We start from the raw sequence: 16,860 nt of genomic DNA, 5'->3' as shown, positions 1-16,860 counted from the left end.
TTATTGTATTACTTTGAATGGGGTGAAAGGGGGGTGATTTGAACTTTTATATTTTTTTATATTTAGAAAAACATTTTTTTTTCACTTTTCACATGCTTCAATAGTCACCATGGGAGATTAAAAGCTGCGATCATCTCATCGGCTATGACAACCACAGGGGTCTCCTGCAGACCACGGTTGTCATGCCAACCCATCAGCGACCCGCGATCGTGTGACGGCCGTGCCGATGGGCAGATCTTATGAAGCGCTTCTGACATGGCCATGTTAAATGCCACTGTCGGAATATGAGAGCGGCATTTAACATGTTAACAGCTGCGGGTTGATCGCGATTCCACCTGCAGCTGTTAGGGGCACATGACAGCTGATCAGCTCAGCTATCATGTGCTGGAAAAGATGCGGGCTCATTGCCGGTGCCCGCATCAAACACGGGGAGGGCCTATCAATTATTTAAAGCCAAATACCATTGAGGGAAAGGTGTCACTCCTCCAAGTTGACTTGCCTAATGACTCAGACACCCATGTTCAACTATTAGGGTTTTATGGGGTGCAGGCCACAGCCATGAGTTCCTCTAATCATCAAAGAAAGCACTTACAGGAAGGCATGCCGGACTGTTTAAAAGTTCTTGGTTTTTATGACTCTGGGGCATTTCTCGCCATAGCTGATCCCAGAGTGGTTCAGCCGGAGGCAATACCGCTAGGACCTGGGATTATCATTGAATTTAGCTAGAGCCCAGTGGAGGAATATCCCAGAATCAAGTGTAGAACTGGACTTTGGCTTTGGTGATCAAGCAATGTGTGGTTGGAGTGATGAGTGGCCTGCCTGCAGATATTGTCCTAGGAAATGATGTGGGAGATCTGCAGTGCCAATTAGTGGGTGCAAGAACCAGAGTTTAAGTCAAAGAGGATGCAAAATGGAGCTCAGACCTTCAACCCTATAACTTTATCGTATGATATCCAAAAGAGAACCAACACCAAAATGCAGATGGATTGTCCAGACAGGAGGAGCCATAAGTCCCGTCAGCTATATCTACTGTAGATGTACTTGACAAGTGACCTGTTGAGGTCAATATACAAGTTGATAGGGGAAGGGGTTGTATCAGAGTGTACACTCCTGAGCCTGTTTTCATGGACAAATACTGTAATCAGGCCTACATTAGCATTTCCTGTCCTGCATCTGGTGAGGGCATGTGTGTCTTTGTTCCTCTCTGAAGGTGGCTTCCCTGGTGCTCAGAACTGCAGACTGGCTGGAGCTGGATCTCTGAAGGCTTCTTCTTCCTTTGAGTTACCTGTAGTAAAAGTTTAAGTGGGTGGGGGGTGAGTATCTCTGCCGAACCCGGGTGCTGATCCCAAGAGAAGGAGAGCAATAAGCCATAAGTTTTATTTTTTAGTTGATGCTGTGTCGTGTGAGGTGAGAGGATCTGCTGCTGTGCACGTGTATGGACTATTGGAGATTGGGGGTCAGTTGGACTATTGGAGATTGGAAATCAGTTGCCACGTGGGATTGGTATGTCTTGCCTACCCTGCTGGATTTGAGGAACTAGTATAAGAACTGTTGTTACATTGTCCTTGGCATCGGATTACCTGGTGGCGCCCATGGATTTCTTCCTTTTTATGTGACCACTTTGAAGACTCCAGGAATCATATCTCTGTTTGTTGTTATATTCTTTCAGTCCCAATAAAGGTTGTTGGATTGTTCTCCGGCCTGCTGTCTCTGCCCTCTCTGTCACACACCCCGTCACAAGAGCTACACGCACATATAAACAGTTTGGGGGTGGAATCCTGCTGACAGATTTCCTTTAAGAAGATTTTTTTTATCATCTCTCTAGTAAAAAAAGCCATAAAATGATCTCTTCACTGTGCTGATCAGTGCAGTTCCTACTGATCAAAGCTTGATAGCCTTTGCTTAGGCTAAGTCCTTGATGTTAAAGTTCTTAATAACCCTTTAAAAATATCTCTATCATTTTGAATCCGTATACTATTTCCGTATGTCATTCTAGATTTAAAGAGGATCAGGGAGCGACACAAGGAAGTGAGGAAATACACTTTATTAACTAAAGCATTGGGACACACTTCTAAATCATTGAATTCAGTTTATTTTTATTCATTCTCATGATCACATGTGTGTACAATCCAGCCGCTTGCCATTCACGCTGCCTTTACTAATATTTGCAAAAGAATGGCTCATTCTAAAGAACTCACTGTATTTGAGCCTAGTCCTTTTATAGGATGCCACAGTTGTTAAAATCAGTTCATCACATTTCTGTGAATGGTTTTATTGCAAAGTGGAAGCATTGAGGAAGCAGCATCTCCGCCATGAAGTGCAGGTCATGTAAAATTACAGAGTAGGTTTCTTCTAGGCCCTGTAGTTCTAGTGAAAGGAAGCCACCAGGTTCCGGCAATTGTCACATATGACCATGCCTGGCTGTAGGTTCAGCGGTGTGAGCCTCAGATCTGCCTGCTCTTTCAGAGCTGTCCACAACTCTTCAGCGTTGTGTGGTTTGTCACATATAAGCACATAAGCATATTAGCTTCAGCACAGCCTGTTACCGCTTGGCTGAGGCAGTGCTGCAGTGCTTCCAGCTTGTGACTGATGTGGTAATTTCTGAGATGGAGGCTGAAGTGGAGGAGGATAAGGTGCAGGAGCTGTAGAATGTGGGAGCAACCCTGATTGACCCAGGGCCCGCAATCCTCGGCGTCGTAAGGAAGTGTTCCGTCCCAAGGTGCGACTGGGTCCTGGCTCTCTCTATTAACACCCAGTGTGCCGTCAGCGAGATGTACCGTCCCTTCCCACAAGCACTTGTCCACATGTCTGTGGTTTAGTGGACTTTCTCAGTAACTTCATTGTTGAGGGCATGAATAATGTTGTGGGACATGTACTTGTGTAAAGCGGGGACGGCACACTGGGAGAAATAGTGGTGGCTGGGGACTGAGTACTGAGGGACTGCTGCCACCATCTGGTTGTGGAAAGCTTCGTTCTCCATGAGTCTAAAAGGCAACATTTCGAGCGCAAGCATTCGCAAAATGTGTGGGATAGGTACAACTGAAAACTGCTCTGGGACGTGGACGTGTGTAACATACCTCGCGGCGTCCTAGCATAGTGGTCCATCTCCCACTGTGCAAGAGCGCGCACTTGATCTCCAGTCCAGTCTTCTAGCCTGGCTTCCCTCCATGCTGTCTGCTTGCCTCTGTTTCTGCAGCTTAAGGGCGGCGCCCGATCACTTCCTGTTTCTTGTACCTGCTGCAGACACATTGCTTTCTGTCACCTGGTATTTAACCCAGCTCCTCCCAAGAAACCCTGCCTGAGCATTGTGTTTCATTCAGTGTGCTCTTTCACTCTGAATGTGCCAGGTCCCTTTTTGTGTTTGCTTGCCTGCCTTTCCTGGAGGCTGTATTTCCAGGCCTGTCTGAACTCGCTCCTAGCCTGTTCCTTCCGCCTTTTAGGGGCCGCATACATAGACCCGCTCCTGTATCTCGTCTGTCCTGTCTGAACACGCTCCTAGCCTGTTCCTTCCGCCTTCTAGGGGCTGCATACCTAGACCCGTTCCTGTATCTTGCCTGTTCCTGTCTGAACACGCTCCTAGTCTGCTCGTTCCGCCTTCTAGGGGCCGCATACCTAGACCCGCTCCTGTATCTTTCTGCTGTGTCTGTTCCTAGCCTGTTTTCCTGTTTTTCTCTATGTCCGTACCTTCCCTTTTTCTGCAGAGTCTGAACTCGTACCTAACTCCTGCTCGTTGTCACTGTATTTCCGTTTGTGAGTTTGTGGTTCACTCGCTACTTCACTGCAAGTACCCTGTGGGTATCTGGTTCTGCCTTTCCCTTCCTGTCTGTTCCGTGTGAACAGAGCCCTGTCCCCCCTGCTCTGCCTTGCGCACCACTCCGGCGGTTCTAGCCTGCTCTGCCTTGCTCACCGCTGCGGCGGTTCTAGCCTGCTCTGCCTTTGCTCACCGCTCCAGCGGCTCTGGCCTGCTCTGACCCTTTGCTCACTGCTCTGGCAGTCTTCCTCCGCTCTGACCCTTTGCTTGCTGCTCCGGCAGTCTCGCTCTGCTCTGACCCTTTGCTCACTGCTCCGGCAGTCTCGCTCTGCTCTGACCCTTTGCTCGCTGCTCCGGCAGTCTTGCTCTGCTCTGAACCTTTGCTCGCTGCTCTGGCAGTCTCGCTCTACTCTGACCCTTTGCTCGCTGCTCCGGCAGTCTCTCTCTGCTCTGACCCTTTGCTCGCTGCTCCGGCAGTCTCGCTCTGCTCTGACACTTTGCTCACTGCTCCGGAAGTCTCGCTCTGCTCTGACCCTTTGCTCACTGTTCCGGCAGTCTCGCTCTGCTCTGACCCTTTTCTTGCTGCTCCGGCAGTCTCGCTCTGCTCTGACCCTTTGCTCGCTGCTCCTGCAGTCTCGCTCTGCTCTGACCCTTTGCTCGCTGCCCAGGCGGCCTCGTCCTGCTCTACTCTTGCTCACTGCTCCAGGCGGCCTCGTCCTGCTCTACTCTCGCTCACCGCTCTTGGCGGTCTCGTCTTGCCCTGCTCTCGCTCACCACTCTGGGCGGCCTCACTCTGCTGTGTTTGTCCGCCACATCTGTGGTTCTGTTCCTGAGTCCCAGTGTGTACTGGGTCCTATCCCGCCTGTGTTCCAACCTGCTAGTGCCTCCCTGTCTGCACTCTAGCCGTGCTTGCCTGTACCTCCCTGCCTAAATATCCGCCTGCCTGCATACCAGTCGTGCCTGCGTATACCCACCAGTCCGTGTGCCAGCCTAGCCTGTCTGTTCCTGTGTTCCCCGGTGTGGGTCAACAGCCGTGTCCGTGGTCTGTCTTGGAATAGCACCTGATCCCTCTGCTCGGTTCCTCCTTGGTGCACTGGCGTCGTATGCCGTCGTGCGACCCTGTTCGGATCGGGTGAACACTTAGTTACGCCCCTCCAGGCATTCACTCTCCGGCACGGTCCAGTGGAATCACTACATATACAAGCACACGCCACTCAGCCCGGGCGTGTGCATTACAACGTGCTTGCTAATGGTGCTAGTTGAGAGTGTTCAACGACAGGTTCAGGGCGGGAGGCATCTTGGTATGCGCCATGGACAGGGGATTGGCATGCACACACAACAGTGGAACAAGCAGTGGTGTCACCCACAGACACTGTTGCTGGACCCTGGGGTTTGGCCCACTTAGTCGGGTGTTTTGCTGCCATGTGCCTGATCATGCTGGTGGTGGTCAGGCTGGTAGTTTTGCTAGCCCTGCTGATGCTGGCCTGGTAGGTGGTACAAATGGCCTTTTTTGAGTTATTGGCAGAGTCTTTAAAAAACAACCAGACTCAGGAAGACCCAACAGTTGTACTGGCAACTTTCGTTGTGTTGGCGTTACGAGGAATGTTTTCCCGCCTTGTGTCTGCGGCCACCACGCTGCTTCTTCTTGCCTGTTGTGGTGCTATGCCTCCCTCCTCCTGTGTGCTGCTATCCTCGCTCTGCATGTCCCCCTGCCAGGTTGCGTCAGTTACTATATCATCCACCACCTCATCTTCCACTTCCGTACCCTTGTCCTCCTCCTGACTTTCTGGCAATTGTGTCTCATCATCATCTGCCTCTTCTCACAGTTTCCCACCATCATGTTCGTGTGACCGTGGTTGCTCAAATATTTTGGCATCGCTACATGCAGTCTCCTCTTGCCCCGCTTCAAGTGGACCCGGCGAGATGCCCGAATCTATAAATGGAAAAGTGAACAGGTCTTCGGAGTGTCCAAGTGTGGGATTAGTTGTCTCCGGGCACTCGGCATGATGAGAGGAACGAGGAAAAGGGTGAGTAACATGCAGTCCAGACTCACGGCTACTGAGACTTGACTGTGTGGAAGACAGGGTTGTGGTGGTGTTGGCTAAGTGACTGGAAGCATTATCTGCTATCCAACCAATAACCTTTTCACACTGCTCTGTGTTCAATAGTGGTGTTCTGCGGTCCCCTATTAATTGGGACAGGAAGGTCGAGCGACAAGATGTGGGTGTTTGTTGTGGCACAATTTCAGCTTGCCCACAACCTCGGCCTCGTCCTTTGCATGCACCATCACCATCACGTCCACTTCCCCGTCCCTTGCGATGCGCCTTGCCCATTTTAAATGGAAGACAATATTTTCCATGTTTACTACAAATGGCTGGATTTGAACAGCAGTGATATGTGATACATGTGACGGAAAACCAGAGTTTTAAATAGCTGGCCTGTAGGTTACTATTTTTCACAGCGACCTCGTGTCAATAACTTCACTGACACACACTGCAACAAAATTGAAATGGAGGCCAATATTTTCCACGTTCACTACAAATTTCTGGATTTTTATCGCTGTAATATAGAAAGAATCCGGCTGTATTCTGCTGTGGTAACAAGGTAATGGAGCAGAAATACGGTGTTCTCTGGATTGTTTTTTAAGCAAATAATCAGGATTAAGATAAAAAGAAATTATCCCTGGCCCCTGATACCTGGGGCTATTTCAAGAAATATCTGTAACAGCAGGAGCAGACAGAACTGGAATGGTGCCTCTTGTGCTGTATTATGTACTGCCGTCTGCCACATACACTGCCTGCCTGCCTAGCTCCTGCTATCACCTACACCACTGAAAATATGCAGCTGGATTAGTCCTCAGAAGGACTGTTAGTTCAGATGGATATCTGTAGATGTTGTGGTATACCTACGCTAACTAATAAACAACCAAATTTCTGCCTAGCTCAGCAGCATCTCTCCCTACACTGCCTGATTCCGGGATAGACTGTGACGAGCATGGCGGTGCCCGGACTTATATATACCTGATGACGCTGTGCGGCCAGCCAATCACTATAATGACCACAAACAACATGGCTACAACGTGGCAGGCAATCCCTGCATGTTCATTGGCTCTCTAAAGAGCACCAAATATGCAGGGAGGGGACCCAAGTTCCCACCCGAGCAACCTGGAAATACTCGCAGAGCGCTGAGCATCTCGAGCAGTGAGATGCTCGGGCAAGTACCTAGCAATGGTGAGCACGCTCGCTCATCACTAGTTAATACCAGTTGTTTTTAATGTATTATATATTATTAAAAGTTATAGTTTAGGTTCTCTTTAATGCTGGTTGTGTCCTTTCTAACAGGATAAAAGTTCCCGATCAGACGATGGTTCCCAGCGGTCGGACCCTATGATCGGTAAGTGATCACCGAGCTGTGGATAAGTGATAACTTGTTTTCATCAGACATCCCCTTTAAGCAATGGAGCACACCAGCAGTGAAGACGGGATGAGGCGCTTGATATAGGGGAGACTTTACCTCTGGGGGCCACATATAGGGCATGTGAGGGGTGGACACTTCCCGTATTCATCATTACTGAGCCCCCTCTCTGTGTGTCTCTTATCTGAGTGCAGGAGACGCAGCAGTCACTAATCAGACGCTCTCCGGTTTCTTGCAGCCGTCTGAGCTCTGCTGTGCCTGTTAGGGGTGAAGTTCGGGTCCTAGGAGGCAGCGACTATGCAGCCTGTACAGCAGATCACAGCCCGGGCATCGCACCTCCGGATAAATCTCCACCTTGTGAGCTGCTTCTTGTGCAGCACCCCATGCAAGTTGTTCCGCTCTCCTCAGCTAGCTCCTGCTGAAGACTGAGCTCCTCTGCCCAATCTAGGAGCCCAATAGCCCTGACCACACCAGTGGTAGCCCAGCGCTGCTGGGGGTAAAGCTAGATCCAGTTTACAAATAGCAAACTAATCAGCCCTAGATATTTCTAATAGCTGCAGAGCAGGCGACATAGCTCTGACCGGTGTCCTCATAGACCTCTCCTCAGCCGGGGTCTAATAGGAGCAGTAAGATGGCCGTCATGGGGCCCATTGTTAGATCTCGGCTGCCATAGAAACTCATCGGCACCATGATCGCGCCTCCCTCTCCTTTTGTCTAAAGTGCCTACATGCTGTGGAAGCCACTGACTGTGTCATATAAAGGGTTAAGTTGCCAGGATCAGGGTTGGCTCCACTGCCGGCGACTGAGGCAGAAGCGGGACTGTGTTATACCGCTACATGACTGCCGCAGATCTTGTAAGAGCCAAAGGCTGCACCTGCCTGATGATAATGTGCACTATAGAGCGGGTCCTAGCACCAGTCTGCCCTTTACATATTCATCACTAGCTGGGAACCAGTTACTTACAGGTTCTAGTTATCTATTTGTTTCTAGGATCTATTGTTAAAGGGAATCTGTCACCCCCTGGGAGTTATCAGACCGCTACTATGGGCATACTGGGTATAGAAAAGTAAATCTATACATACCTGTATGGCCCATAGTAGAGGTCTGATTGCAGCGAAAAATAGTTTTATCTTTTTGGTTTTAAACAAGCTTGCCGTCCAGGGGACGCCAAGCAATGCCTGTCTATCTGAATATTATTCCCCTAAATCGTCACCTATCAGCCTAGTTAACATTTTCCCTCACCCGCTTTCCCTTCTCACCTGCATGCGCAAATCGTGGCTATTATAGACCTCTCTTTCTTTCCTCCCAGCCGGGTTTGTATGAGCACAGCGCCGCAGGAAACCGTCTTGTAGGTGGAAGTCACAGTGACTCGCCGGTGCCTGAGCAATAGAGCCCTGCGACATTGTGCTCATACAAACCCGGCCCGGAGGAAACAAAGTGCTGTCTATAAGAGCCGAGCTTTGCGCATGTGCAGAGAGGTGAGGAAGGAAAGCATCACGTCACAATACCTTGTGACGTGCGAGGGAGGGAGGGAGAATGGTAACTAGGCTGATAAGTGACGATTTAGGGGAATAATATTCAGATAGACGGGCATTGCTTCGCGTCCCCCGGACGGCAAGCCTGTTGAAAACCGAAAAGATAAAACTACTTTTCTCTGCAATCAGACCTCTACTATGGGCCATACAGGTATGTATAGATTTACTTTTCTTTACCCCGTATGCCCATAGTAGCGGTCTAATAACTCCCAGGGGGTGACAGATTCCCTTTAACAGTATTTTACCTTTAAAGTGGTTGTCCGGTCGAAATCGATAAGTCTGCAGTCACTCTGTGTGACTTCAGACTTATGAGTACCCCAGCGCAGGCACTGTGCGCTCTGGGGATTTGCCGGTTTCTGAACCAGGATTGGAATGTAAGTATGAGTTATACATGCTCCCGGGCAGAGGGCACGGCTTTGGAGTGAGGCCGCGCCCTCTAGTCATCCACGCCCACTAGACGGTCCCATCACTTGTCTGGGCGCAGCCTCGCTCCATATACTGGAGTATTTATAACTCATATATGCCCTCAGGCTCAGAGACCGGCAAATCCCCACAGCACACAGTGCATGCACTAGGCGGATTCATAAATCTGCAGTCACAAGGAGTGATTGCAGACTTATCGTTTTGGACTGGACAACCCTCTTAAGGCCCAGTTATATTATTACTGTAACACGATCGCTAGACATGAGCGCCCTTTACCTGTATACCTGCCCTGTGTGCTGTACAAAAGGAATTTGCAAAATGTGTGAGCACAGATACCTATCTCCTGAATGATATTACTGCTAGATCTCCTGTACATAGAAATTTGAGGTTCTTAGCGCACATTTTGAGCAAATTGTGCGAGCCCATCTGCCAACGTCAAGGCGACCTCTTCAGATGGGTCCCTACACTAACACTACATTAACTTACTAAGTGTAACTAGGCCTCACAAATGTATTATTATTAATAATAATATTATTATTACCATTTTTATTATTGCTGCACTATTACAATTAAAAATGTACCTGTTATAATTTTATTTTTTTAATTAGTTTTAAAATTTTGTATTACTCTTTTGATTCTAATAATGGTATTACTAAAATCCTTATACCAGAAGCTGTTGATCCAGAAGAAGGCAAAACCCCCAGGACACCTTCAGCCAATTTGTGTCACAGGGGAAAAATTCCTTCTTGACCCCGAGAAAAGGCGATCAGTCCTAGAACCCTGAATCAAACCTAATAATGTTATTACTAGCTATCTTATTGATATTACACTACTTATTGTACTACTACTGCAGTTATTTTTTTTTATAGATAGATATAACTACTTAATATCATTACTATTATTAACATCCTGCTATCTTATTACAGTATTATTCTTCTTTCCTATCACTACTAATACTACCCTATACCTACAGTGTTGATCCAGAAGAAGGCAAAAAACCCCGGACACCTTCAGCCAATTTGTGTCACAGGGGAAAAATTCCTTCTTGACCCCGAGAAAAGGCGATCAGTCCTAGGACCCTGGATCAAACTTAATTATGTTATTAGTATTTATGTAATTACTATTACTGTACTAAATGTTCTAATATAGTTGTTTTTAATATAGGTTTTTGTTATTTTTAAAGAATGTATTTTTATTATTTATGTCCTGCTTTCTTATTACAGTACTATTCTAACTTTTCTATAACTATTTAATATTACAGTGCTGATTAAACTATTTCTATAATTATTTGTATTTAAGTTTTTGTTCTTTTTATAGATATAACTAGTTTATCTTATTATTAATTAACTGCTATTTTATTAGTATTATTCTCCTTTCCTATCACTACTAATACTACCCTATACCTACAGTGTTGATCCAGAAAAAGGCAAAAACCCCAGGACACCTTAAGCCAATTTGTGTCACTGGGGAAAAATTCCTTCTTGACCCCGAGAAAAGGCGATCAGTCCTAGGACCCTGGAACACACTGCTATTCTACCTACTACTATTACTACTGTTATTTTATTACTATTTTATTACTTTCTTACTATTATCACTAGTATTATTACTCTTATTACACTAACCCTGATCTACTACCACTATATTACACTATCCTTCTGTTATTTCTTTGGTGGCCTTATACTTACCAGCCGGTATTGCCGTATGTGATTTTATCCGCAGAGAGGTCCCAGCAGGATGGTCCACATGATGTTCCTCTTTCCTCTCAAATACCGGTTGATGTACTGGCGGAAGTTGGTCTGGTTCTGCTTCTTCCTTCTTGTTGTTGGGATCGGTTGTCTTCTTTTCTGGGCTTTGGCCTTCACTTCCCCCCTAGGGATCTTGATGTGGAGTTTCATCTTCTTTGCTTTCTCTTCTTTCTCTTCTTTCTTTTCTTCCTCTTCTTCCTCTTCATCCAGGTAGGCGCACAGTTCTTTTAGTGTCTTCTGTTTTAAATCCATCTCCATGATGTCCAGCTTTATCTTCTTTGCTGCTTTCTCCTCTTCCTTCTCTTCTTCCTCGTCTTCCTCTTCATCCAGGTACTTGCGCCGTTCTTTTAGTTCCTTGCGCCTTTCTTCCCTCTTCCTTTTCTCCCTGGCTTTATACTCTTCTATGCATCTTCTTTGGGCAATGGGGTTGGTCGGCATCAGGCGCTGGAAGAGAAGAGATGAAGTTAGGAGGAAACTAGGAAGATCCGAATACACAGCTACCTTATAGAAGAGGCCGCAGCGCTGCCCTGAGTCGTCTCACTGACCTCCTTCTTGTAGAGGGGAGAAGGGAGAAACTTCACACAATATGCCAGTCTCCTCAGCTGTTCCTCAGGACTGATGTAATCTGCAGAAAACACAACCAGATATTAGGAGCAATTCTCACCGTACGGAGAGAACGTGCCAGAGTGCCACTACTGACCACCACGCTGCCCCTCAACCCGCTGAGTAAAGAGGTGTTTTTCCTCTTTTACACGTAATGCAGAATGCAGACTACTGTGCAGCAGTCTGTACTCCGGAGGGGCCACAGGAAACTGGTATAAGTCAGTAGTGGGTGTATGGAGCAGGGTCACAGGGTCAGCTCGCCCCATGGCAGGTAATGGCTGTGACAAACTAGGAGCTGCCTGTAATAGCCGCGGAGCAGCCAAGATCTACCCACAACTGTTAACCTGTTAAATGCTGATGTCAATCTCTGACAGCAGCATTAACAGCAAGCCGGCATTGGGGTGCCTCATCCCATTGGTGCTCCTGTGACGCGATTACAGGGCGCCGATGGATTGCTATGACAGCCGAGGGTCTTTTGAAGACTCCCATGCCTGTCATATTGAAGCTTCATTTGGGCTGCAAAGGAGACTGTGATTTTGCTATATGGAGCATTACTGTGGTATAGCTGTATATATTGCAATCGATCTGATGATATATACAAATACAATGAAAAGTTAAAAAAAAGTTTAGAAAAATGTGAAAAAAAAGCACACGTTTAACTCACCTCTCACTAAAAATAAAGATGATAAAAAAATACACTTATGTGGTATTGTCACTTCCAGAAAAGTCCAATCTATCACAATATAAAAATTAACCTGATCAGTAAACACCTTAAACAGAAATAAATAAAAAAATCCAAAATTGAATTTTTTCATTCCTCACAACACTGCAAAAAATCCTGTAACAAGCGATGACAATGTCAGATCTGTCCCAAAATGGTATCAATAAAAACCTTGTCATGCCCCTTAAAAATAAGCCCCCACACAGCTCCATCAACCCCAAAAATGAAAATGTTATGGGTCTCGGAAAAAATGGTGACACAATCAAAATAATGTTTGCTTTTCCCCAAAAATACTGGCCAAGTTTGGTCTTGGTGTAATCACCTTGAGGAGCAGGATCCTATTACTAGGTCGTTTTTACCGCACAATGTGCAGCGTTAAAACCGTTCCCAAAAAACACAATGTCAGACTTGTGTTGTTTTTTTTTTTGCAATTTTACTGCGCTTGGAATTTTTCCCCGTTTTCTAGTACTATGTGGTAAATGAATGGTGTCATTTATAAGTACAGCCCCTCCTGCAAAATAACAAGACCTTACACTTCTATGTGGACAGACATTAAAAAAGTTATAGCCCTTAGAAAAAGCGGAGGAAAAAAACCCATAAATTGGTCATATTGGGAAGGGGTAAAGTTGAAGAAACCCATATACAATAGAATATGGAGGAAGATCAGATATTACTTATGGATACTACCTGGTCCAATACTGGCAGAATACTCGATCACCATGGTGTCCGCTCACTTCTTCTCTGGCAGAAACGTATCCAAAATCTATAAAACATAAGGAGGCGTCAGCAGAGGGTTTGGTATTTGGCTCATATTGGCGATATATTCAGGGGCATTACTGGAGCCAGAGGAAGATTGGAAATGAACAGTGTTGGCTGTTAGATATGTGATCTCTTCCATTAAAGGGGATGTCTAGCTGGAACAAGTTATCACTGATCACTGGATAGGTGATGACTTGTCCCAGTAGGAGCAGCCCTGTATTGTGTGGTATATGGAGGACGGGATATCGTACAGAGTTCTAGCAGTACTACACTTCGACCTGTTCTGCGTGCTCCGGGGCGATTCCCCATGGAGGAGCGAAGCTCGGGGTAATTATCAGGATCTCGCTGCTGGATCCATCCAGATGGGAGATGTAATGAGTGCGGCGCCCCCCACTGGTGTCTCAGCGTATCATGTGTTGGGGAATAATGACTTATCCTCTGGTAAATGTGCTGATTCCTGTCAGTTGTGGTCGCTGAGTGCGTGTGATGGGATGTGGCTCCGTCCGTTATATTATATCACGTCTTATACCTATAATCTCTCGCTGATCGCAGGTGTCTGTCTTCACACTCAGATGAGATGTAACAAACTGACAACATTGGACTTTTTTTTTTCTTCAAATTCAAACCGAGCAATCCTATTGGCTGAATATGAATACTGTTACCATGGTGACAGAAGTAGCTGCAGATTTAAAGGGACAAGACACTGATATTGTAGTATAGTGTATTTTATTACATATTTCTCATAATAGTGGCTGATATATGGACCTGTATAGATAATATGTGGGCACACACATATATTTCTTCATATTTTTCATACAATTATATGAGGGAGCTGCAGAGATATTTTGGGGATAAAACAACTTGTGATATCAATTAAACATGTATAAAGTAGGCTGGTAATGGCCCCAAGATTGTGGTTTTATGTTCAATACAAATATAAATATTAATCAGACGTCACTGGGAGAGATTTATCAGCTACATGGGACAGAATTCTGTAGTTATGTGCGGCAGAAACTGTATTTCATGACTTGTTCCTCGTGTTTTAAACACTTTCTGTGCCTTAGATGAGAAGGGTGTGGCTTAACTAAGAGGGGAGGGGTCTAATATTCTGTAACGAGGACCAGAAATTGCACCAAAATTGTAGCGCACATTTCTGGCACAAGGTAAGCAACTAATAGGTGGTGTCAAGTTATACAAGACAGACAAAAAATGTGGCAGATTCAATCTAATGACAGCTGCAGGAGGAGTGTGACCGGCCCCACACTGATCTTTACTAGTTCTTGCAGTTGCAACACGTTAATCGGGCATTGGAGGGGACAGGTGACCACAGAATAATACACCACAGCGCTAACAGGCTTGGACTGGCCCACAGGAGAACAGGAGAATCCTCCGGTGGGCCACCAGCCTCTTATATGAGCAGTACTTGGCACAATACACTTGAATCACTATGTACAGACAAATGCAACATCTTATTCATTTAACAATTGGGTAAATGAAATGAATTATTTAGTTTACCCAATTCATTGTCATAGAAATTTGTGATTGAGGATAATGTCACATTTGCATGTAACTGAGAAGTGGGGCACTGGAGTTGGTTACTGGTGGGCCCTTAGCACCCCAGTCAGACACTGCCAACAGTCGAATATGGTGGAGGTTCAAATATGTTTTGGGATTATTTTGTTGCCTCTGGCACTGGGTCCCTTGACTGTGTGCAAGGCATCATGAAGATTACCAAAGGATTTTGGGTTGCTATGTAGTGCCTAGTGTCAGAAAGCAGAGTTTGCATCCTAGATCATGGGTCTTCCAGCAGGAAAATGACCCTAAATATACTTCAAGAAGCCCCCAGAAATGGATGGAAACAAAGCGCTGGAGAGTTCTGAAGTGGTCAGCACTGAGTCCGGATCTAAATCCCAATGAACACCTGTAGAGAGATCGTTAAATTGCTGTTGGGAGAAGGCGCCCTTCACATATAAGAGTGGTCCAAAATTTCAGTTGAAGGATGTAAGAAGCTTGTGGATGGTTATAGGAAGTGAGTGATTGCAGTTATTTACTTCAAAGGGTGTGCAACCAAATATTAAGTTGAGGGCACCAACAATTTTTTCTGGCCCATTTTGGGGGGCTTGTGTGAAATTCTATCCAAGTCGCCTTTTTTTTCTCTGCTTTTTTGTGTTGCTCCAATACACGCAAAAGGAAATAAACCTGTGTATAACAAAACATGTGTAATTTGCAGTCATTTTCTGGGAGAAATACTTCATTTTCTGGAGCCATTTCAAGGGTGCCAACACTTCTGGCCATGACTGTATACAATAAAAATGCTTTCTTTTAAATATTTTTTATTTTCATTTAGACCTGTAACTTTTTTTTACCAACAGCAGATCTATATGAGAGCTCATTATTTGTTATAGTTTTCATTGGTATTATTTTAGGTTCATATGACACTGATTACTTTTTATAATATTAATTTGGGTAGAGGGGATAACAGAAAAGAGCAATTTAGCTTTAATTTTAAGATGTTCATCATGGAGGTAATATGTTTTTTTTTTAAGTTTGGGTTTTTGTGTGTTCAATAATACTAATTATGTGTAGTAATTTCATGGCAATAATGTTTATTTTCTTTTAGTTTTTTTTTAAAGAAAGCATTTAAAGCAGTTAAAATTTGTGTTTTTTTCTTTGAACTTTCTTTGAACTTTTTGGAATTTTTTATTAAACTTTACTTAACTTTCTTACGGGACCTAATAGGATTTCATATATGGAATACAATTGGGACATTGTTTCGCCACTGGCTGCCATAGCAATTTATTGGTGTCTTTACATAGATGTCAATGGGTACAAATGGGATCCATTTCCTTCAGTAAAACAACATGTGAGAATATAGCAAAAAAATATCAGGATGGAAGGCATGATAACTGGTATCAGCCACGTTTACTGCATCTTTTGGAGAAAATAATTTTAGTAAAAAAGTTTTGATCTTGCCGATCTTAGTTCTAGACTAACACAGTTGGCTGAGATTTAGGAAGAAGTAATGGTGAGAAAGAGTGAGAACCATTTTGCTAGTAGCAAAGAAGTTATAGTTAATAGAGCAGGACGATGTGAACCATGAACATATTTAACCCCTTTACCATCTTGGGTTTTTCCGTTTTTGTGTTTTCATTTTTTACTCCCCTTTTTCCCAGAGCCATAACGTTTTATTTTTCCATCAATATGGCCTTATGAGGGCTTGTTTTTTGCAGGATGAGTTGTACTTTTGAACGACACTATTGGTTTTACCATATTGTGTACTGTAAAATGGGGAAAAAATCCAAGTGCAGTGAAATTGCAAAAAAAGTGCAATTCTACAATTCTTTTTTACCATGTTCACTAAATGCTAAAACTGATCTGCTATTATGATATTCCAGATCATTATGAGTTTGTCGATACCAAACATGTATAGGTTCTTTTCTTATTTAGGTAGTGAAAAAAAATCCAAGGTTTGTTAAAAAAAAAAAAAAAAAAAAAGGCACCATTTTCCGAGACCCCTAGCGTCTCCATTTTTCGAGATCAGGTGCTGGTGATGGCTTATTTTTTGAGTATTGAGCTGATGTTTTTATTGATATAATTTTGATGTAGATACTGTGTTTTGACCGCCCATTATTGCATTTTAATGCAATGTTGCGAAGACCAAAAAACCGTATTTCTGGGGTTTTGATTCTTTTTCTTGTTACGCCGTTTACCCATCAGATAAATTATTTTTATATATTAATAGATCGGGTGATTCTGAATGCGGCAATATCAAATATGTGTATTTTTGATTTTTCGTTATTGTATTACTTTGAATGGGGTGAAAGGGGGGTGATTTGAACTTTTCTATTTTTTTATATTTAGAAAAACATTTTTTTTCACTTTTCACATGCTTCAATAGTCACCATGGGA

At 44.7% G+C, this 16,860-nt stretch overlaps 1 protein-coding gene across 1 annotated transcript in view; it reads right to left on the bottom strand.

Moving 5' to 3' along the window:
* Nucleotides 1–16,860, bottom strand: part of LOC141164831 (uncharacterized) — a 40,509-nt gene that overhangs the window by 6,497 nt on the left and 17,152 nt on the right. The gene's annotated exons all lie outside the window — the stretch shown is intronic.

Source organism: Phyllobates terribilis, unplaced genomic scaffold (assembly GCF_046119375.1).
Source record: "Phyllobates terribilis strain yellow unplaced genomic scaffold, ASM4611937v1 Scaffold_1__5_contigs__length_1240528914, whole genome shotgun sequence".
In the NCBI taxonomy this organism is placed as follows: domain Eukaryota; kingdom Metazoa; phylum Chordata; class Amphibia; order Anura; family Dendrobatidae; genus Phyllobates; species Phyllobates terribilis.
This window is presented reverse-complemented; position numbering and strand designations above follow the sequence as displayed.